Genomic DNA, 22403 nt, shown 5'->3' on the forward strand with positions numbered 1-22403 from the left:
GGTGGGGTAGTAGGCGGGGCCGGGTGACGTGAAGGACGGGGAACGGCAGGACGCCTGTGGGCGGGGCCAGACGACACGTGGTGGGGAGCGGAGCCTGATGACGTAACTGAGGAGCGGGGACGGGACGTGATGACGTTTGTGCGGGGGCAGGGCCAGCTGGCGCGTGGGCGGGGCGACTGGGCCACGCCCCCCGCCGTTCTCCCACGGCGAGCTGGGTTCAGCCACAGGCCGCCGAGTGCAAGGTAGGGTGGGACTCGGTGGTGGGGAAGCGCACAAACCACCCGGATGCGGAGATTGCGGAGCGAGGAATACACTTTACGCAAACGCACGAAGCTAACAGAGAAAGGTGCATTTCAACTCCCTTGCCACAGAATTATCAGATGAACAGCAGGGAGGTAAGAGGTGTTCACTGGGTGGGCGTCCCGGAGCAGAGCCCCTTCTGCCTGCACCACTAGGAAGGACTAGAGTTTCTTCTTCTTTCCGCTGCCAGTTCGTTTGCTCACTTCCTGTAATACCTCCTCACCAGTCTACGTGGAGAAAGACACAGCTTCCAAACTACTCCAGAAAGGAGGCATAGTCACCTCAGACCCCTCTTCCCGGTCATCCCTGATAATCCCATACTGGGCACTCTCTCCCTCCTTGTTTCCCCCGCGCTCATCATTGGCTCCCAGCCCCACGGGCACTGCTTGGTCTTCTCCCCCACTAGTAAGTAAACCGCTTGACAGTGGGGACTTTCTTTCCTATAGCACTTAGAACAGGACTTGGCACATAGAAGGTGCTCAAAAATCCTTTTTTTTTTTTTTTGAATGATTGAAACAAATGGATAGTGATTAGAGTATCAGGGGGACTATGTAATCCAATAAAGTATCAGAATTTATACGGATCGAAAGCAACATAGCTCACTGGGAAATCCGTAGACCTAGTGCAGGCTTTTGGACTTTGGACAAGTAATTCTCTGTGCTCAGTTTCATTATGAATCATAACAACATAACTTCCCTCATACAGCTGCCTTGAGGATGAAGTGAGAGTGTAAGGAAAGCATTTAACAAACTGTCAATGGGTGGTAACTATTATTACTATTCCTTAAGTTTTTCATCTAAGTAGTATTAATTCAATCTATATAATGGACTCTTAACATACAAAATAAGTGTTTTTTGCCCATTTAATCTGCCATGTTTTCATCCCATTGAATTCTCAGCCCACATAAATCATTTAAATAGCACTTCATTAGGAATAGGAAGGCCATTGAGAGAAGCCAGGATGCTTTCAACCAAATTTTACATTGTTTGTCGTCTTGCTTGATGAGTTGCACTTCCAGTGTGAGGTGTCAGAGTGACGTTCTTCAACTCCAACAAAGGATGATCTCTGAAATACAGATTAATTGAGGAAAACTATTCAGAGTCGTTTCGTTTCTTTAATGTCATATTATGTTTTCATATCCCCTACCCTGAGGTGGGGAAGGCTGTGGGAGCCTCATGGCGTACTCTTAATGACATCTGGTATGACCACTGCTCATCTAACCCTGGTTTGGGTGACCCAACATTTCTGGGTGTAAAATACGTATCCTAACTGCACCCAGGCCATTAGTTCACAATTGCACAACATGCGTGATGGATTAAATGACACTGACCCACAAGACAAGAAAGGGCCTTGGGGAATTAGGTGCTGGTCTAGGCATCATGGCACAAACTGAATGTGCCTTTAATGGGAATAGCATTCAGAAGGGAAAGATTTATTAACTAGAATTAGCACATTAGAGGGAGCTCTCTTCCAGGAAGAAGGCAAAGGATGGGAGTTAGCCTGGAAAGATAATGAGGTTTTCGTGAAGTGGGTCAGGCAGACTCAAGCATAATGATGGATAATATTAGCACCCAGGATTGGGAAAGTGCTATCACCTGGCCCAACGGGCATCCTGACTATTTTAACACAGAGGCCAAAGTAGACATGTGGCAGTGGTCCCCCATCATAGATACTGAGGCTCAAGGGGCACACCCTTGAGAATCTTACAGACCCCAAAACCTATGGAAGTTCTCTGGGGGCACCTGTAATTTATATCAATGTAGTTTGACTGCCCTCACCTCCAGGAATGACTGAAGTAAGACATATCCTGTGGTACAGTTAGCAGGGATACAAACTATTCTGAAAAACACTCATCCTCCCCTTATGAAGGAGGTGGGCCCTACTATATAACAGCACACGCTGGAAAACAGTACAAGGGTGCGAACTGAGACAGGGTGACTGGCTTTGTCCCAACTGACTTGGAACCCAGAAATCACTGAATCACGGCTAACTGTACCAACACCTGCCCATAATAATATCTGGTGTATAGGCAAGAGACAATTTTGTTGAGAAGGCATAGCAAATACCTCTGCAATTGTTATCGATTTGTTATGTAATGAAACTGCATTGTACCATGACAATATTGCAATATGGTATAACACTGGCATTGTTGGTAAGATTTAAGTACCTCATGTAAGTAAGTCAGATGATAATACTGACATTGACGATCAAGGGGAAATGACTGGCCTGAGGAAATACTGGATTTAGGTAAGTATCAGCTAATTTATATACTAAATAGTGCTACACATGTTCATCATAATGTACAAATAGTGGTAGATGAAGGGGTTGGGGGGAACAAGTAATCAAATTAGTACAAAAATACAATGGGTTAGTTTCTTTAAATCTATCCCTGCCCCACATTGGCTCCTCCAAATGTTAGGTGAAGTCATACTGATACTATTGCTGTATCTGTCATATAAATTAATAAATGTAGATAATCCAATAAATACCATTTTGCTCTGAGACAGCTAAGGCCAAGGGCCAGTGGCTGGCCTGTGTAGTAAAGAATTAACTCAGCAGGCGGGCTTGGAGTTCTTGAACCCTGCACATTCCAAAGACAGGACTGGCCGTTGACTGGCCTCTGGAAGATAACCTGTGAGCCCTTGAGATATACTGCCTGGTAAGAGTGTCTTATACTTGGGGCCCTGAGCAAAGCCAGATAGTTTACACTAGTGATTTAATTTGTGGTGAATGCCTGTTTTTGTTCGCCTAGGGCTCTGGGCCAATCTGTATCAGTTTGACCTCTGCAGGGTCTGGAGACTAAGAAGCCAGTGTCAGACATGTGGGCACTCCACACCTACGTGACTGACCCCCTGACACCAAGGCTGGGCTGAGCTTCCCTGGTTGGAAATACTTAACGTGTGTTGTCACACACCATTGCTGGAGGTGGTAAGCACCGTCCACACAGCTCCACTGGGAGGACAACTGGGAGTGCCAGCCTGGTCCTCCTCGACTCCCCTGTAAGGTTTCTCCCTTTGCCGATTTTAAACTATATCATTTCACTGTAATAAACTGTGACTGTGAGTAGGAAAGCTCTTCTGAGTTCTGCGAGTCTTGCCAGCAAATCGTTAAGGCTGAAGGTGATCTTGGGGACTCCTGGCACTATTGGCAAATGAATATTTTCTGTTTAAAATAATACACAGTAAATCCTTTTGTAAAGCAAAGAATACTTATGTAGTATGACTAAACAACCACAGGTTTCCTACTTTTTAAATTACTTTTTTCACAGTAAGCGGCATCAAAATGTCTCCCTGAAAAACCAAGATGAAAACTCAGACCTATCTGATAAATATACAGATTAGAAATTAACATGGGTATCTGAATATAAGTTATTCATAAAATAGTTGTTAAACCTCTTGGCCACAAAAATGATTTCACATGGGACACTGGGAGTGCATCACCTATTAGAATAAACTAAGCTTTGGGATATAACCCTGGTATTTGCCCTGTGACTTGTGAGTAAAAGTTCATTTTAGCAGGCAACAGGGGTGATAACATGACTTCTCCATTTTTGAGTAAGTTGACAACTGTCTAAAATGGTCATGCTTCTTTATATTGAAATTATTTTTTGTTCTAGATTAGTGGCTCTCTTATTTGGTCTTTACACTTTTAAAAATTAAGAACCCCAAAGAACATGTGTTTATGAGGGTTATGCCTATCAACGTTTATTGTATTAGAAATGAAAACTGAAAAAAATTTAATACAATCATACAGAAGCACACATTTCATTAGCTGTCAGAGTGATGATGTCATCACATGTCCTTAAGTCTCTGGAAGACTCCACTGTACACTTGTGTGAGAAAACATGAGTGGAAATAAATAACATCTTACAGTATGATGAAAATAGTTTTGACTTGGAAGCTCCTCTCTACTTGCTAGATAGGATGCTGCCTGATTCATGAATTATTAAATAAATCCAGTTAGACCTTTAAAAAGAAAAAAAAATTAGTTTTGACTTCATAGACCCCCTGAAAGGGTCTCCAGACCACATTTTGAGAAACTCTGTTCAGAATAAATTATTGTTTTTCTCAGAAATGTCTGTAAGTTCTATGACCAATCTCGATAAACTTAGGTATTAAATTTGGTCATAATGTCAAACATTCATCTGACAGTAATTTGCTTACTGGATAGAAATCAAAGCTGGAGGAATCAAAGTTAGGAATAGCTGGTTTAATGAATGACAGCATCAAGATTCAAAATAAATGACAGAACCAAGACTTCAGTCCCAACAGGCTGGATCACTGGGTCAAAACACACAAGCAAACGAAATTAAATACAAATAAATGTAAAATTCCACACATAAACTTAAACAATTGAGAGAATAACAATTTCAATTGTAGCTGACTAAAAACTTAACGAGTTAAGGTGCAGTGAGGCTGCCAACACAACCTTGGCGTAATTTCTCTACAGTGGTCAGGCCACGACATGAATACTGTGTGCCATTCTCAGGAGCACATTTGCAAAGGACTGTAAAATCTAAAGTGCTGGAAGGCAAGGTGTCTGGAAATGACATCATTTAGGCTGCAACTGAAGGATATGAAGATACTTAGCCTCAAAAAAAAACCAAAAAAGACTAAGATGAAATGTAGTGGTTGTCTTAAAATGCATGAAGGTTTGTAAAGAGGAGAATAATCAGAGTTCGCCTTTGATGCTCCAGAAGGCAAACCAGGGTCGGTGGGTAAAGGGAGGACTACTTGGCTTGATGTGGGAAAGACTGTTGTGTGCAGTCTCCATCCGCGGGGTCGGGGGCCTGAGGGCCCTGAGCACCCTGTCCGCGAGGTGTTGGAGCAGAGGCCTGACCCGCTGCAGAACTGGACAGGTCACCAGGGGCCTGCTCAGGCCCCTCCAAGGCCAAGACCCTACGCGATTACAACACGTGGCTCAACATGGCTGCAAAAGCCAAAAGCAACAGTTGTCTGAGGACTGCCCCACCTGGATCGAGAAAACCGTAGATCCTGTGTGGCTTCCTTCCCTGGGCAGGGGTTCTGGGTACGTCACATCCAGCGCTGCTGCTTTAATGACCCCGGTCTGAAGGGCTTCCACCAGGGCGTCTTGATTAACTAACAGACCTGGGTGGACGAGACCCCTCCTCGGTAGGTCCCACAGTTAGTGCACTCTGGTCACATTCACTACTGTTCTGACACGTCTTGATCTTGTCAGAGGTTTGACAGCATGTGAACTTCATTCTGCCACTTCGTTCTCGGACACTAACAGCCTGCTACATGCCAGGCAGTGCACTAAACCCTTCACAGATGCTGTCTCGCCAAATCCTCCACTTACCCAGCAAAAGTCAATACCCTTTACAGATGAGGCTTGTAGGTTACATGCTCAGCCAAAGTCACATGCTTCTAAAGCATCTACTCAGATCTGAGCCCAGGTCTGTCTGACCCTGAGCCTAGGCCCTGCCACTTCACCACACCGCCTCCCAAAGCCACCGCAGGGTTCCAGGAAACAGCCCCCAGATAGTAGTTTTAGGTACACATTAAAAAACCAAACAGCCACAAACATCACCCATAACTGCATTTCAAATACAAGATAGCAGCAGCAGCTGAGAAGGAAACCCCTTCCTCCCAGCAGAGACCTGCAAGGAACCTCCTTCCTGCTGGCGGGCTGGGCCGCCCTACAGGTCACACAGCACCAGCCTGCCTGTGCTGCTGGTGGAGAATCTAGTCCCAAGCTCTTTCCTGGGGTGATTGTTTTTCCAGAATCTTTACTTTGTCACCGACCTCTGACATTACCAAAAGCATATAATGCACTGGTCCTTCCTGCTCACCTACAGGGTCTGAATTTTCAGAAAACCTTCAAGCACACTAGCTTGGCCCTGTGGGGGTTCACGGCAAGCCCTGTTTTCCTTGTTTTACGGAGGAGAGACACGGGTGGTTCCTGGTGATGCCAGCTCTCTCGTGTCTTCCGGCCGCCGATCCCAAAGGCAAGCCGCCCGCACGTCTGAGGCCAGCACCGATCCTCACGTGTGCTGGCTCCCCCGGCGCCAAGCACTCCGACGCTTTCTTCTTCACAAATGCCACACCAAGCCACCAGAAAATCCGGTTATCGCGCAGGGCCTGAAGCCTCCTGTATGCAAACAAAGCTCCACGTAAATGTCAAAGAACCAACCAAACAAATACAAAGTTATTTTTTTAAACTGAGGCTCAGAAAATTCATCCCCATAAATTTTGCTTGATTATACGTGGAAGGTCAAACTGTGATTCCGCTCCCCAAGGAGATGCCCATACTTGGATCTGAAACCCCACAGTGTACTATTCTCATTCTTTTTGTTACTAATTTGAGGTTCAAAATGACGTGAAGACAAAAATCAGACGTATTTCTAAATATAAAGTAAAACCCCTTTAGCTCACCACCCAGCAGTCTAAGTGGATTTTTCAGACCGTTCAGGGAAAAGGTTGACTGGGAGTGCTGAGAGGATGGCCAGGGCTGGGGGCGGGGCCCTCCTGCACAGCCCCCCGGCCTACACACAGCGGCGGGGCAGGCACCTCTGCCGATGCTGGGAGAATGGCGGTGGGCTCCATCCCACTCCGCTCCCGCCTCCCATCAGGCCCCGGGCCTGGGGCGTCAGGCTCACAGCCAGCATCACAAGTCCCATCGCTGAAGCAGGTCATCCAGCCCCTCACAGTAAGTGGCCCCAGTGGCTTCCTCCTCCTCCGATTTTCTGTGAAGGCAACAAGGGAGAAAAACCGCGTTCTCTAGTTAGAAATGCATCAACTCCCGGAAGGAGTTTCTGAGAGGAGCCCTGGGCTCAGTCTGTCCTCCCCTGGGCCAGACCCTCACGTGGGTCCGGAGGCGGCCGGACCCCGACGCCAGGGCTCACCCATGGAACCGCCGTGGGCGTCTCTGGGTGCTCTGAGCCCCGTGTCTGTGGGGTGTCACACCAGACGGCGAGCCCCTTGAGGTCGGGAGCTTCCTCCCACTCAACTCTGAGCCCCCAGAGTCGGGTACACGCCCGATGGCGTCAGACAGGCTTTCAGCGACGTCCAGCATTGCTGAATATGGGCAAACACATCAGAATTTCCAGAGAAAAACAACAAAACGGGAGAGAGCCTGGGAGTGCCATCTGTTCAACAGAGAGCAAGGATCCAGGGGTCTGGTTCAGGCAGGAACGAGTGCTCTGTTTCGGGTCCAGTCCTAACTCCTGCTCTGGGCACCCCAGACAGCTGATTATTCAACAGAAATTCCAAGCTCCAGGGGGTCACAGCATCCCTGGTAGCCACTACTGCCCTACAAATATGGAATACAAAACTACGTGAATTCTTTCTACACATCTTGGCCAGCAGACCACCTGAAGGAGAGAGGAACGGCCAGCACACACTGCCACTGAGAAAGCCCTGCCCACCTCACACGCCTTGTCCTGGCCTCTGCGTCGGCCCTCACCGCACTGGGAGCTGTGACAGCTACCGAAGCCTCGCCACTATCCACTGTGCAAACAGGGTGGCTGAAAAGGGGGCGGTCCTGATGTAAAGTCTCCCAGCTCACCCTGCCTCTGGGAGTGGAAATCTATTCTGTGGCAACAGAAGCCACTGAAAGGCTGTGAGCAGCGCCATCATCTGGCCGGTCTGCAGACAGCGCTGAAGTTCGAGAGCACAGAGCAGCCCCTTAGGGGGCAGATACTGCAGGTGAGAAAGGCCAGGGCCTAGGCCGGTGGCAGGTGGCAGCGATGAAGTGAGAGTGAACAGGCAGGTCTGAGGGTTGTTTTGAGACAGAATTAACAAGGCTGGGTGTTGGGCTGAATGCTGCTGGTGGAGTAAGAGGAAGAGGGCTTCAGACTGAATACCGTGGGGGGGAAGCACACACCTGTGTGTTATGTGTGTTCCAGTGTGGACAGCGTCTCCCATGATGAGGAAGAATCACTTTACAAACTGAAACAGAGCACAGCTGTAGGTGAGCCAAAATCTCCTTTCTCTCTGGTGAAATTTTTTCAGTGAAGAGAAGATAATCTGCTGCATTTCTGGGTGATCATAAAAATACCACAGTCCCTTCCTTGATCATCAATCCTACTTTTTGGAGAAACAGAATAGGGGAATTGTATGAAAAGTGGAGGAATAATATATCTAAACTGTATTTAAGGCAGTGACGGTGCAAGTTCTGCTCAGTTAATTTCAAGTCCGTTTTCCGAATTTTACCTGCGTTTCCTGTTGTGGTAGAGAATCTCCATGTCAAACGCTCTGGCCCGCTGAGCGATCTTATAGCCAATGCTGCCCAGGCCGATAATTCCCAGAATGGCCCCTGTCACTTCTTAACCCATCCAGTTTGTAGAATGGTTCTCCGTATGTGGCGAAATAGCCAACTGATGACCTGAAATAAACACGATGCGGAGTGGGCAGTGTGGCCAGCACCACACGCAAAATCCCCACAACCCTCACCGGCCCGCCTGAAGGGGAGACGAGGTTACAGGAAGCCCGGGGCGGACCCTGGGTGCTCACGCATTCCTATCCGACAGCAAAATGTTTCTGCAAGGGAAGAATAACAGGAACAGGGCAGTTTCCTCGCAACAAACCCCAGCCTCCTGGCAGAATGCTTTAAAAGAGCAACTTCTGGAACTTCCCTGGTGGTCCAGTGGTTAAGACTCCAGGCTCCCAATGCAGGGGGCCCGGGTTCGATCCCTGGTCAGGGAACTAGATCCCACATGCATGCCGCAACTAAGAGTTCACATGCCACAACTAAGGAGCCCACGTGCCACAACTAAGGAGCAGGCGAACCACAACTAAGGAGTCTGCCTGCCACAACTAAGACCCAGTGCAACCAAATAAATAAATAAATATTTTTAAAAAAACCCAGCAACTTCTTTCACATTAAGGGAGGATTTCTGGTTAAAATTTGTTGGTTTTGGTGTGTGCAAGTGTCTGTACATTTGTGACTACATGTATGTGTATGTGTGTGTGACTGTGCATATATTTGTGTGTGCATGTGTGTGTGCATGTGTCTGTGAGTGTGCACATGTGAACCAGCAGTCAGAAACAGAACCGGCTCGGACTTCCCTGGTGGTGCAGTGGTTAAGAATCTGCCTGCTACGGCAGGGGACACAGGTTCAATCCCTGGTCAGGGAAGATCCCACATGCCGCGGAGCAACTAAGCCCGGGCGCCACAACTACTGAGCCTGCACTCTAGAGCCCGCGAGCCACAACTACTGAGCCCGCGAGCCACAACTACTGAGCCTGCGTGCTACAACTGCTGAAGCCCGCGCACCTAGAGCCCGTGCTCCACAACAAGAGAAGCCACACAGTGAGAAGCCCGCGCACCGCAGCAAAGAGTAGACTCTGCTCACCGCAGCTAGAGAAAGCCCGCGGGCAGCAACAAAGACCCAATGCAGCCAAAAATTAAAAATTAAAATTAAAATATAGGAAAAAAAAAAAAAAGACGCAGAACATGCTTGGTTCTTGCCTCCTCTTTCCTCAAGCCCCTTCACCCCAGAGCTCCACCAGGACAATGGCCAAGTGCTGAAGTGCTGCACTGCTCCTCCCGGGGACGCGCCCAGCAATGTCCAGCGTGTGGGGAGCTGGGGTTCTGCCTGCTCACTTGTGGCCCTTCACCCCAGGGTAGCATGCTGAGCGGCCAGTGAACTACCCCAAGGGCATTTCCACAGCGGTGCTGAAAGTACTTCACACGTTGCGTAGTGAGTGGAATTTGGTGGAGGAGAAAGCAGTGTATCAGACAGATCACACGGACTGCATGTGCCTGGGTGCCGAGCTCGGGCCTGACTAGGCTGAAACAACCAAAAGTGGCACCAAGTCCAGGGCAACAAAGTCCTGCACGCAGTGTGAAGAGATCAGGGCTTTATCAGGTGTGATATTAAGTATCTGTCATCTGATCTCTGGAAAACAAGCGTCTCCTGGCTGTTTACCTTCCATGACTCTCCGAGCTGCGGCCAGCAGCAAGGCCATCCCCAGGTCTGCCGTGGGGCTGGAAACGGCGTGTGGCGTGTTGGCCGCCTTCACACCAAAGCTGGCAACGAGTCCCGGGTCCAGGTGGTCCAGCCCCGCCCCTACGCTGGCAACGATCTTCAAGGAGGGCGGGCTGCGCAGCAGCTCCTGGCTAACGGCCGGCCTTCCGCCCCAGACGTACACGGCTTGGATCTTTGGACCCAGCTGTGTCTTATTTTCCAAAAATTCTTGCATGGTAATGAGATTAAAGTGTTTCTGCAGGTCTCCAGCATGATCTTCACATATACCATATTGTCCTTCAAGTCCAGACACCGAAACTCCAGGTAGGTCCTGATCGCCCGTGGCCTGCAGAAAGATAGATTTCTGCTGTCAAAGAGAGTCTCCAAGAGAACAACCCATACGCTCTTCTACTGCTCTTTAGATTTTCTAAATTACAACAGGACTGGAATTCATTTTACTTCCTGGATAAATTCCTGTAAAACCTGTAACGCAGCAGAGCTGGACTCTGAAGGTACCAGTGCTCCCATCACTGCCACTTTCCTCCCCACCCGACAGGGGTCTTTCTTCCTGCCCTTCGGCTGTGGTGGCAGCCTCCGGGCCCCCTCCGATGGCCGCTCCTGGTGATCACGCCTTTGTGAGACCCCCAGCCTGGAGTGCACTTCTCGTGAAGAGAACGCAGCAGAAGCGAAGGGGGGTCCTGCTCTCCCCTGCTCCCCCTTCTCCCGGGGGGCCAGGGCCATGCTGGGAGGCAGCCCTGTGCCAAGGCCCAAGTGAGCGGGAGGCAGGACTTAAGAGGCTGGCCAACGGCCTGGGAGCCTGGGGATGACCGCAGCCCCGGCCAGCGCCTTGACTAAAGTTTCCCGAGTGACCCTGAGCCGGAACCGCCCAGGTAAGCCCCTCCTGGACTCCGACCTGAAGACATGCCCCCATGACAGAGGTTTGTGGTTTTCAGCCACTAAAATTTAGGGTGATTTTATGCAACAACAACTAACAAATAAAACTGACCATTTTTTACTGTGAAAGTAAAAGACACTTTTTACTGTCTGTCAAACAAATTAAATAATGTTTTATGTTCTTTGTTCCTAATTAAAAAGAAGATATTTTTAACATTTTATAGCTTTCTTCCAAAAAGAAAACCAGTTGCTTTCAAGAGTTGAGGCGAGTGAATGCATTTTATCTTTGGGTCACAAACTTAGCTAAAAATGTTTACAATGTGTTCAAAGCTCAGAGCATAATGGGCTAAAAAACTTGTGTTTACTCTTTGGACCTTCAGTAAAAGATTAAAAGAGTTTCATTCAAGATAAGATTTTAGTTATTTTTATAGAAAGGTGTCTCAATTCCTGACTGCTTTAACTTTGGTTATGGAGCAATGACACACATCCATCACACCATTATTGTCAGTGGTCGTACACGGAAAAGATCCAAGATCCTCCAAGTGACTCGTGGCTGCTCCAAATGCGAAGAGGGAGAGAGTCCCAGTCGGGACAGATAGACGGAGCAGGGGTGGGAGCACCGGGCAGATGCAAGAGCTCGCTCCATCCTTGGGCTCTGGCTCTTGCTCTATAACTCCTTTCACGAGCACCAGCCTCTGACCATCTCCACTCACAGCCAGGAGTCCAGCAAAGGAGCACGAGACAGGAAGTGGGACCCGCCATCAACAGCTTCGGGAGAAGGGAGCGTGAGCCCTGTCTGCCGCTGCGCTGATGCCTGGGCTCACAGGAGCGGGCAGGGCCGGAAGGCGAGAACTCTGGCTCTGGCACAGCTCTGCGGCTCATCGAATGTCTCCCAGGCTTCCTGCGTTCTTGGTGAAACCCGAGTGATATCAACAGGTAGTGTTTTACAGCTGCACCGTAAGATCACATTTCATTCTCCTCCCCTAATTTCTGCATAAAGAGAGCTAAGTGGACATGCCTCTGGCAGGTGTCCTTGGATGCACAGAACTGACATGATGGTTAGGTTGGGAACATTCTGACAACAGAGGAACTCACCACAAAGTAAGTGTATTTTTACACAACTGCATTTTGTCTAAGTCAAAAGATAAACCCATATGTGAAATTTGGAAAAGTCAAAAATTTTACAGCTTTGTTTTTGGTTAACAGAGTGATAGTTCAGACATGAAAATGTAGTTAGACTACGTTTTCTAACTGCTATGTGCATTCTCCTTACACTGTTTAATTTGAACTGCTAGCACAGATTAAAAATTGGTTTTCTCCTTGCAAAATGATTGCTTAATTAAAAAATAAAAGAATATGTATTAACTTTGTTGAAATTGCCCTCAACAGACCCAAGGCTCTAAATTCAGGATTTTCTTCTTTTAAAGTCCCTGTAAAATTGAGACCCACAAAAAGAAAAATAAAGTAGAATGAACTTCCAACCTCTTCTTTCAAAGGAAAGTAAGACCCACGTTTGTCTAGCACTCATGAGAGGGAAGTGTGGAGGGAGGCATGAAGACCCGTGACCAGTGACTGTGACAGCCCAGCTGGACTCTGGGCCCAGAGGAGGGCAGGGCAGGAGGAGCTCTGGAGTAACACAAGTGCAGAGAGAACAAATTCAAATCACAGAAGGGGCAAGGACGGGGGCAGGCAAGGGGCAGGGGAGTAAGGAAGGTATTTTTAACTTAAAAAGCAAAAATGAAAATAAAAACCAATTGCAACCAATAAAAATATGTTTTAGTTTTTGAGACAGAGAGAAAGAAACAAAGATGGGGTGAGGGCAGAAAGAGGACAAAGCAGGACCAAGTGCAAAGAAGGAGCTGGGCATTGGGTTCAGGCTGCTCTGCCTGGCTGTGCTTCCCTCTGAAACCCGCTATCCTCCAACGGAAAGTGAGGGGAACAGACCGCCTGGCGTGGTGGCCCTGACAGTGAAAGAGAACATTCAGAGCCTGGAGAACCTACTGCAAGCCTTCAATGAATGGGAGTTACTAATGTTTAAATCTGAACAACAATTTAGATATTTACCCAAGTGTCTAGAAACAAACTTACACCAAAGAGGGAGACTGAATTCATACAACACAGTAACATTTCTTAAAATCCTATTTCCTCATGAAGCTTCCTCTCTTAATATTTGAGAGGTGAGTCCAATACCCGCCCCCCATCATCCTCACATCCCCAACATGCCAAGACTTGCTTCAAACTGGCACCAACTGACTTTAATCTTCTCTCCCTGCCACTCTGTCCTCTTATCCTCTCTCCAATCCCTTTCAAAGTCTATCCTCATCTCACCTACCAAGCAGTTCTCTGCCCTGTCTATGGGTATAAAATTAAAGTTGTTTGTTTTCTGTCCTCTACAGATTCCCAGCCCAGCTTCTGCTCCAAAGAGGCTCAGAAAACAGCCTGGGAAAAAAAAAGAATTCTCCGAAATGAGGAGTAGGTGACGCCATGGTTAGCCCCTCTGCTTTTATAATCATCCTTAGCTTGATATTCTGGATTTGCTGGAGAACAATCTGTTCACTCATGACTAGATAAGAGTACCTAAAAGTTTAAGATATACCAAAGGGCATATCCTTGAGGGTGTGTTTGCTAGTTCTAGCTTAATGAAAACTGCACTGTTTACACCCTTTATGTGAGGTTTCTCCAGTCACCAGGTATCAACAAATCCAATGTAATTTAAAACCAATACTGTCACAATGTGTCTCAGCAAAAACAGTTGCTTCCCTCCTAAGAAATGGTTTGTCAGGGCCTGCTAAACATTAAGGAAAAAAAGACAAGATAAAAAAACCTAGGGACTTCCCTGGTGGCGCAGTGGTTGAGAATCCGCCTGCCAATGCAGGGAACATGGGTTCGAGCCCAGGTCCGGGAAGATCCCGCGTGCCACGGAGCAACTAAGCCCATGCACCACAACTACTGAGCCTGCACTCTAGAGCCTGCGAGCCACAACCACTGAAGCCCGCGTGCCTAGAGCCCATGCTCCGCAACAAGAGAAACCACCGCAGTGAGAAGCCCGCGCACCGCAGTGAAGAGTGGCCCCCGCTCGCCACAACTAGAGAAAGCCCTCGCAGCAATGAAGATCCAACACAGCCAAAAATAAATATATTAAAAAAAACAAACAAACCTGGATTCATGCAGGGGAATAAACTATAAACTCTGATGTGGATACCTGAATCTATTCATTTAAAGCTTAATCTGCCACTGCCTGGAGCTTAGAAAAAAGTAAGTACCTGTCCGAAATGACCTTTAGATTCTGGCAGTGTCTGAAGCCGCCTTAAGTCTTCTCTCGAACAAGGCAGGTATAAATAACAACAATGTATTTTCCTTATTAAATTCTTCAGGATCGTGCCCTGCGAGCCCAGACGGGTTTTAGGACTCTAATGCTGCCCACCTGCCCCAGGTGAAGTTCCAGGTGAGTCACACCCACGCGGCAGAGCTCAGTCCAGTCTCCCGCCCACACCGCGACATCCGGGTCTTTTAAAAAGACCCCAGATTTCAGGGACGCTCCAGCAGGCCCTGTCTCCCAGGCAAGGCCCGGACAGCGAAGGGGCGAGGTCAGAGAGCGTAGTGCCCCCGCCCCAGTCCTACGGCCAGCCACGCGGGAGCCAGGCCCCAAAGCCCGCCGACTGCACCTCCCAGCCACGCCCCCAAACCGCAGACCACACCTTCCAGCCACGCCCTAAGCCCGCCTGCCGTGCCCAAGGCCACGTCCCCAGCCCCACAGCTTGGTCCTCCTCTGCTAGCCCCGCCCAATCAGCTAGGCCGCACCCACATCTCCGGCGTTCGGTTCGCGGCCGGGAACTCTGGGCGCCAGGAGTGCGCATGCGAGACGCCACCTGAAGGGCAGGTTGCCGAGGCCCCACCCCTGGCGGGCGGGCTTGGGATGGAGCCTCCTTCGGGAGCGGAGTCTGGGTGGTCGGGTGTGGGGCCTGTGTGGTGGGGAAGGTTGCTGGCCTGCTTCAGCGTGGGGAGTGTGAAAATTAATACACAGAAACCTCATTTAAGATGGAGCCGGGAGGCCAGAAGGGATAGCTCTGGGCACCACTCCCCCTCGATTGGAGATCCAGCAGGAAAAAGGGCTCAACCTCGCTACAGGCGGGGAAGGAAGCCTTTCTCCGAGTCTGGAAACAGCCCAGCCAGTGGGAAGCTACTACACTTCCAACCCGGGGTTCCCTCCAATGGGCTCTTTGTTTATAACAAGCAGCCACGCCCAAATCCCCCTTCTCCTCTATAAAAGAGTTTCCCCTGCTTTGTTCTCTGGACTTGCCTGTGGTTTGCCATAGATTGAGCGTTTTAAATTGCAGTTTTTTGCTGTTCCTGAATAAACCCATTCTGCTGGTAAAGTAATCAGCTATTTTATTGTTTTAGGTGGTCGGATGGGGAGACCTTGCAGGGGCGCATTGTTGGGCAGGGTCTGCACGCTGGCGCCTGGCTGGCTTCTGAAAAGAGCGAGTCTCACCCTGAGATCAGGACTGCCTTCTTCCCGGGAAAGTGGGCGGTGGGACGCAGGCTCTCCCTGCGGCAGGAGGCCTCCTCCTTTTTGGCACTGCCTAGGCCCTGCTCTAAGTCACCCGCGAGGGTTTACTCCTGTGTCTCCACGGTTCTGGGTCAGTGTGTCACAAATTCAGTCATTTTTCATAGTCACACACCACCTGTGTTGCTATTTACTCATTTTCCCCCCTAAGTAAATTAAAAATCAACTCAAGTGTTTACTTACCTAGTCAAAAATAATACTATCTGGGGATATCTCTGGTATTTTTAAAATTAGACTAGATGGTACTACTGAGAACAGGTAATGGAACACTTGTAGTCCTCTTTGGGAAACACTGATGAGTGTCTCATCCAGTGTCCTGGCTTCACTTGCTGCCTTCTACTCTGATGGCTCTCAAATTTTTATCTCCAGCCCAGAACTCCTCTCTGGCAGCTTTCATTACGCTGATGCTAGTCTCCCTACTTCCCTCTCTTCAAGTACTCCCTTTGCAATCCTTTCTCCTGTACATGGCAGCCTAGATGCCTGAAGGACATATAAATCTGACATGTTAATCCCCAGCTTAAAGCCCCTTGGCAGCTCGCCTTGTTCCTATGGTAAAGTACAAAATCCTAAGCACAGAGGTCCCATTGTCTGGCCTGTCCACCCAGCAAACCACTTGTGTGCTCTGGTCATTTCAGCTGCACATTGCCCCAAACTGCCATGCTCCTGGCACTGGACTTGTTCCCTGGCTGCCTGGACTGGCCCCCAGCTCTTCCCCTAGTTCTCACTCATCTAGCAGGTCCCCATTTAAGCATAATATCCTTAAGGAAGCCTTTCCTGAACTCCTTAAACTAAGTGTGTTCCTGCTAAATGTTCTCGTAATACCCTAAACTCTTTACCTGTAGGACTTTGTTGTGAATCCAAATTCAGTGTACGATCTTCTGTGTAATGTCAGGCCTTCTGCTCGACTACACTCCATGAGGGCAGGGACTCAGTCTTGTTATTGTTCTATTTCTTGATAACAGCACCTGATATCCTGTCTGGCACATGCACATGCTCAATAAATACTTGTTGAAAAACGAAAGAATAAAATACAAATAAGGGAGGAAAGTGTCTTAGAACTGTTTGGAAAGTCTAGACTGAAAGAGGACATAGAGTTTTACTATTCTATCTCAAGATCATAAAAAACTCTTGAGAAAGCATCGCCTTGCAAAAGTGAATACTACCTGCCACGAAAGATTATTTGGAGTTTTATTACCAACCAGCTACCTAGCCAGAGGGCCTCTATTGAATTTGGTCCAGCAAGAAGAATTCACAAATTGCCAGAATCCCTGCTGTGTTCAGTTGGGAGTAAATATAATGAAAAAATTAGAATTTGATAAAACTGGCCTTAACTTTTAAATTAAATACACATGTTATAAATACACAATGTTATAAAATATACATGGTATGAAAACAGCAATAAAATGAGCCCCTGGTTGTATACCACCAAACTTAAGAAATATACCATTACCGCTACTTTTGAATTTCCCTGTGCCACTCCCTGCTGCTCCAGATATAACTCCGATCTTGAATTTTATGATATAGATAGATAGATAGAAAATTTGCCTAAATAATATATTGTCTGGTTTGGCATATTTTTGCATTTTATGTTAATGGAATTATACCTTATGTAGTCTTTGGTAACCTGCTTTTTTTCTAAGCTTGTCAGTATGTGAGATTCATCCCCGTTTATACATGGAGGTGTAGTCATTCATCTTTACAGCTATATAATATCAATAAGTACACCTCAGTTTATCTATTTTTCTGCAGTTGGATATCTGCATTGCTCTTAGGGTTAGTACGGTTGAGCACTGGCCACTTTCAAAGACAGCACACTGTATACATTTGAGGGTTTCTCCCAAGAGTTCAACTCTGGTCCCTTTAGCAGGCCTGGATGTAGAAATTTCTTCACCTAAGCATACAGTCCTGGGTGACAGGGTCTTTTGCCTCCTGACCATTTCCCACCCAAAGTGAGGGGTTCTTTTAGAACTCCTTTGCTTGGCTTGAGGCAGGATGGAGGCATCCCTCTCTTTCCCAAAGAGAAGAGAATGAGAATGGGACTGTACATCACTCCACAACTTCCTCCAAAGAAACGATGTCACAATTTTTCCCTAACACATTTTCTTACCTCCTCTTCCATATCCTCAAGAGTGATGGACAAAGAGTGTTTAAACTATTCTCTCCTCTGCAGAATCTGGAAAAAGCTGGTCTGCCTTCTTTATTTGGAATATGGCATTTTAAATCATTTAATCTTCAATTTGGGGCCTCTGCTGAAATTTGAGAGGAAAATCTCACTGTAACATTGTCTTACATATGACTTAAAACATTTCTTCTTTTAAAAATGCAAATCCCTCTAGAAAAGTTATAAGCCTCTCCAGTGATTTTTTTATTAGTAACAATTAGTTCAGTCAAATTGCCTTCTTCTCAACTTAACTCAAGCCAGTTGCTCTGCAGGAATGGGCACTCTGTCTGGACATGTGTATCCTTTCCCAGTTAGGAGACACAGGGACATCTTCCACCAAACATCTGTCTTGCTCTTACTTGAGAATACGAGACTGCATTATTTAATGCTTATGTTTAGTCATTTTTTTAAATGAAGAGTTCAAATGGAAGTAGAAATGCGGAGTCTTGGTCAAATAATCGATTTTTCTTGGCTGGGCTGGTGACTTTTCAACTCATTCTTTGAGGCCACTATTATCAAAATCAGACAAAGATACCACAAGAAAACTACAGACCAATATCACTTGTGAGTTACAGACACAAAATCTTCAATAAAATACTAGCAAACCAAATCCAGCGACATATTTTGAAAAGTCACTGTGACCAAATAGGATTTATCCTAGGAATGCAAGATTGGTTTAACATACAAAAATCAATGTGGTACACCATATTAAGAGAATAAAGGACAAAACTCACATGATCATCTCAATAAATGCACTAGAAAAAGCATCTGACAAAACCTAACAATCTTTCATGATTAAAAAAAAACAAACAAAAAAAACAAAACACTCAACAAAGTAGGAATAGAAGAGAATTTCCTTAACCTCATAAAGGGCATCTGTGAAAAGCCCACAATAAATATCCTACTTAACAGTGAAAGTCTGAATGCTTCCCCCACTTGGATCAGGAACAAGACAAAATGTCTGCTCTTGCCACTTCTATTCAACATTGTACTGAATGTTTTAGGGCAGTTAGACAAAGAAAAAATAAAAAGCATCCAGATTGGAAGGGAAGAAGTAAACTGTCCCTGTTTGCAAATCATATGATCTTATATATAGAAAATCCCAAGGAATCCACTAAAAAACTATTCAAAATAATAAATGATCCAGCAAGGTTGCAGACCACAAGATCACTATACAAAACTCAATTGTATTTTGTGATATACAGAAATATCAAATCACTATGTTGTGCACCAGGAACTAACATAGTGTTGTAGGTCAATTATACTTCAAAAAACAAACAAAAAATTCATGGAAAAACAGATAAGATTTGTGGTTACCAGTGGTGGGGGGTTGGGGGAGGGGGAATTGTAAGAAGGTGGTCGGAAGGTACAAACTTCCAGTTATAAGTACTAGAGATGTAATGTACAACATGATTAATATAATTAATACTGCTGTATATTATGTATGAAAGTTGTTAAGAGTATAAATCCTAAGAGTTCTCATCACAAGGAAAAAGTATTTTTTCTTTTTCTTTTCTTTTGCATCTACACTAAACTTATTGTGATAATCATTTCATGATGTACATAAGTCAAAGCATTATGCTGTACACCTTAAACTTATACAGTGCTATATGTCAATTACATCTCAATAAAACTTGGAGAAAAAACAAAATAAAAACAAATGAAAAAAATCGATTCTATTTTGCAGTCTCCGTATTACTATATTTATTCAGTGTGATAACATAGATTTGTAAAATCTACAAGCATGCAAATATCACTTTCCATATACATTCAAAGATCTTCAAATTGACCTCTACCTAATAGATTCTTAGGAGTAACTGCATTTCTTTACTCTCTTCACAAACCAAGCTGAATGCTCAAGCGGCTCCCTATACATCTGTGCATTTTTGCTGTCACCAATTGAATTATATGTGATCGAATTTAATCCCAAACCAGTTTATGCAAATTTTGTGGATTATTGAAGTTACATAATTTAAATGTCCCATAAAACTACGAAGTATGAGTGCAAAAGGCATAGAATGCTTATATCTATGACGACTAAGTTATATGCTTTAGAAAGGCAATAAAGATGAGTAACTAAAAATTTCCATTGAATTATGTGTGGTTGATACAACTGTAAAAGATTCAAAAAATAAAATAAAAATAAAAAATGATTCTTCCCTCCCCCCACAAAAATCTATTCTATTTCTATACACTGATTATGAATAATCTGAAAATATTTAAAATAACAATTCCATTTAAATAGCATCAAATGGAATAAAATATTTAGGACTAAAATTAATAAAAAGGGCAAGACATGAATACTGGAAACCATAAAAGTCATAAAAATTAAAGAAGGCCTAAATAAATGGAAAGACATCCCATATCCAGGGATTAGAAGACTTAATAGTGTTAAGATGGCAATACTCCCTAAATTGGTGTACAGATTCAACACAATTCTTATCAAAATCCCAGACGCCTTTTTTTTTTTTTTGGCAGAAATTGACAAACTAATCCTAAAGATCATATGGAAATGCAAGGGACCCAGAATGGCCAAATCAATCTTGACAAGGAACAAAGTCGGAGGACTTACACTTCCTGATTTCAAAACTTATCACGAAGCTACACTAATCAAGACAGTGTGGTACTGCCATAAGGCTAGACATATAGATCAATGGAATTGAATTGAGACTACAGAAATAAATCCTTATATTTAAAGTCAATCGATTTTCAACAAGGGAGCCAAGTCAATTTGATGGGGAAAGAAAACTCTTTCCAATAAATGGTGCTGGGACACCTGGATATCCACATACAAAAGAACAGAGCTGTCAATCCCTGGTGGGGGAACTAAGATCCCACAAGCCGCGTGGCACCGCCAAAACAAAACAAAAAACCAAAAGAATAGAGTTGGACACCTACCTAACACCATACATAAAAATTTATTCACGATGATCATAGACCGAAAAGTAAGAGTTAAAACTGTAAAAGTCTAAGAGGAAAAGAGGACTAAATAGTCATGATCTTGAGTTAGGCAATGGTTTCTCAGACACGATACCAAAAGCACAAGCAGCAAAGGGAAAAACAGATACCTTGGACTTAATCAAAATTTAAAAGTTTTCTGCTGCAAATGATACCAATAAAAAGTGAAAAGTCAATTCATAAAATGAGAGGAAATATTTTCATATCATATATCTGATGAGGAATTTCTATCCAGAATATATAAAGAACTCTTCCAACTCAATAATAAAAAGACAACTAATCCATTTTTAAGTGGCCAAAGGAGATGAATAGACATTTCTCCAAATTGCCAATAAGTACATTAAAAGATGCTCTATATCTCTAGCCACTAGGGAAATGCAAGTCAAAACCATAATAAGACATCACTTCACAACTACCAGGATATCATTGTAAAAAAACAAAAACAAAAACACACAAATAACAAGAGTAGACAAAGATGTGGAGAAATCCAACCCCACCACATTGCAGTTGGAAATGTAAAACGGTATAGCCGCTTTTAAATACAGTTTGGCAATATCTCAAAACAGTAAACATAATTATCACATGATTCAACCACGCCACCTGCATACCCAAGAGAAATGAAGACTTAAAATCCATGCAAAAACTTGTACCCAAATGTTCATAGCAGCATTTTCATAACAGCCAAAGAGTGGAAACAACCCGGATGTCAATTAACTGATGGAGAGATAAATTGCAATATATCCAAACAATAGATTAATCAGCAACAAAAAGGAACCAAGTACAGTTGACCCTTCAACCATGACCCTCTGTGAAGCCAGAAATCCACGCAAAATTTTCCAGTTGGCCCTTCATATCCGCGGTTCCCCATCTGCAGATTTAACCAACTGCAGATCATGTAGTACACATAGTACATGTGTAAGTTCAAACCCCTGTTGCTCAAGCGTCAAGTGTGCTGATGCCTGCTGCAGTGTGGGTGAACCTTGAGAGTATTAGGCTAAGTGAACGAAGTCAGTCACAAAAAACTACATGCTTATGCTTCCACTTACATGAAATGTCTAGGATAGATGAGTAGTTGACAAAAGCCAAAGGGATGGGAGGAGTATGGTACTGACTGCTAATGAGTACAGAATTTGGGGTGATGAAAATTTTCCATAATCAGACTGTAGTGTTCCACAACTCTGGGAAAAACCATCTGATTTGAAATGGGGGAATCACTTTATGGCATGTGAATAATACCTCAACAAAGCTTTTTAACAAAATAAGTATTTGGAGTGGTGATGGCTGTACAAGGATGTCAACGATGCCACTGAACTATATGGCTAAAATGGTAAATTTTATATTATATATATTTTACCACAATAAAAAATGTTTAGAAATACTTACTAATTTAAATAAATTATTTGGGCGCATGTGAGTCTTACCAGGACTCCTCTGTTAATTACTTGCTTTTGACGAGTAAAGCAACTGTGTTTACATCCGGAAAGCGTGACCGCCAAAATGATTAATTTGGGGGACTTCGTCTGGGGGTAAACGGGGACGAGCCCTTCCTCAGCGATGCCATCCTCTCCGTCCACCCCGGGGTCCCGGCGGGC

The 22403-nt window shown here is 45.3% G+C and overlaps 2 long non-coding RNA genes and 1 pseudogene across 3 annotated transcripts; 2 read left to right on the forward strand and 1 right to left on the reverse strand.

Annotated features, from left to right (window-relative positions):
• Nucleotides 1-47: 47 nt before the first annotated feature.
• On the forward strand, nucleotides 48-3371 carry LOC309639913. Its single transcript, XR_014251916.1, has 2 exons — nucleotides 48-466; nucleotides 2482-3371. It is a non-coding gene; the product is annotated as an uncharacterized lncRNA (long non-coding RNA).
• On the reverse strand, nucleotides 1149-17792 carry LOC309639910 (glyoxylate/hydroxypyruvate reductase B-like; annotated as a pseudogene). The gene is made up of 6 exons (XR_014268567.1): nucleotides 15154-17792; nucleotides 10193-10577; nucleotides 8475-8646; nucleotides 6831-7006; nucleotides 5312-5408; nucleotides 1149-1365 (listed from the first exon to the last, which is right to left on the reverse strand). The product of XR_014268567.1 is annotated as a glyoxylate/hydroxypyruvate reductase B-like (transcript).
• LOC309639914 lies at nucleotides 10584-14318 on the forward strand. The gene is made up of 2 exons (XR_014251917.1): nucleotides 10584-13597; nucleotides 14001-14318. It is a non-coding gene; the product is annotated as an uncharacterized lncRNA (long non-coding RNA).
• Nucleotides 17793-22403: the final 4611 nt, after the last annotated feature.

This window comes from Balaenoptera physalus (genome assembly GCF_965194825.1).
Source record: "Balaenoptera physalus genome assembly, chromosome: 12".
In the NCBI taxonomy this organism is placed as follows: domain Eukaryota; kingdom Metazoa; phylum Chordata; class Mammalia; order Artiodactyla; family Balaenopteridae; genus Balaenoptera; species Balaenoptera physalus.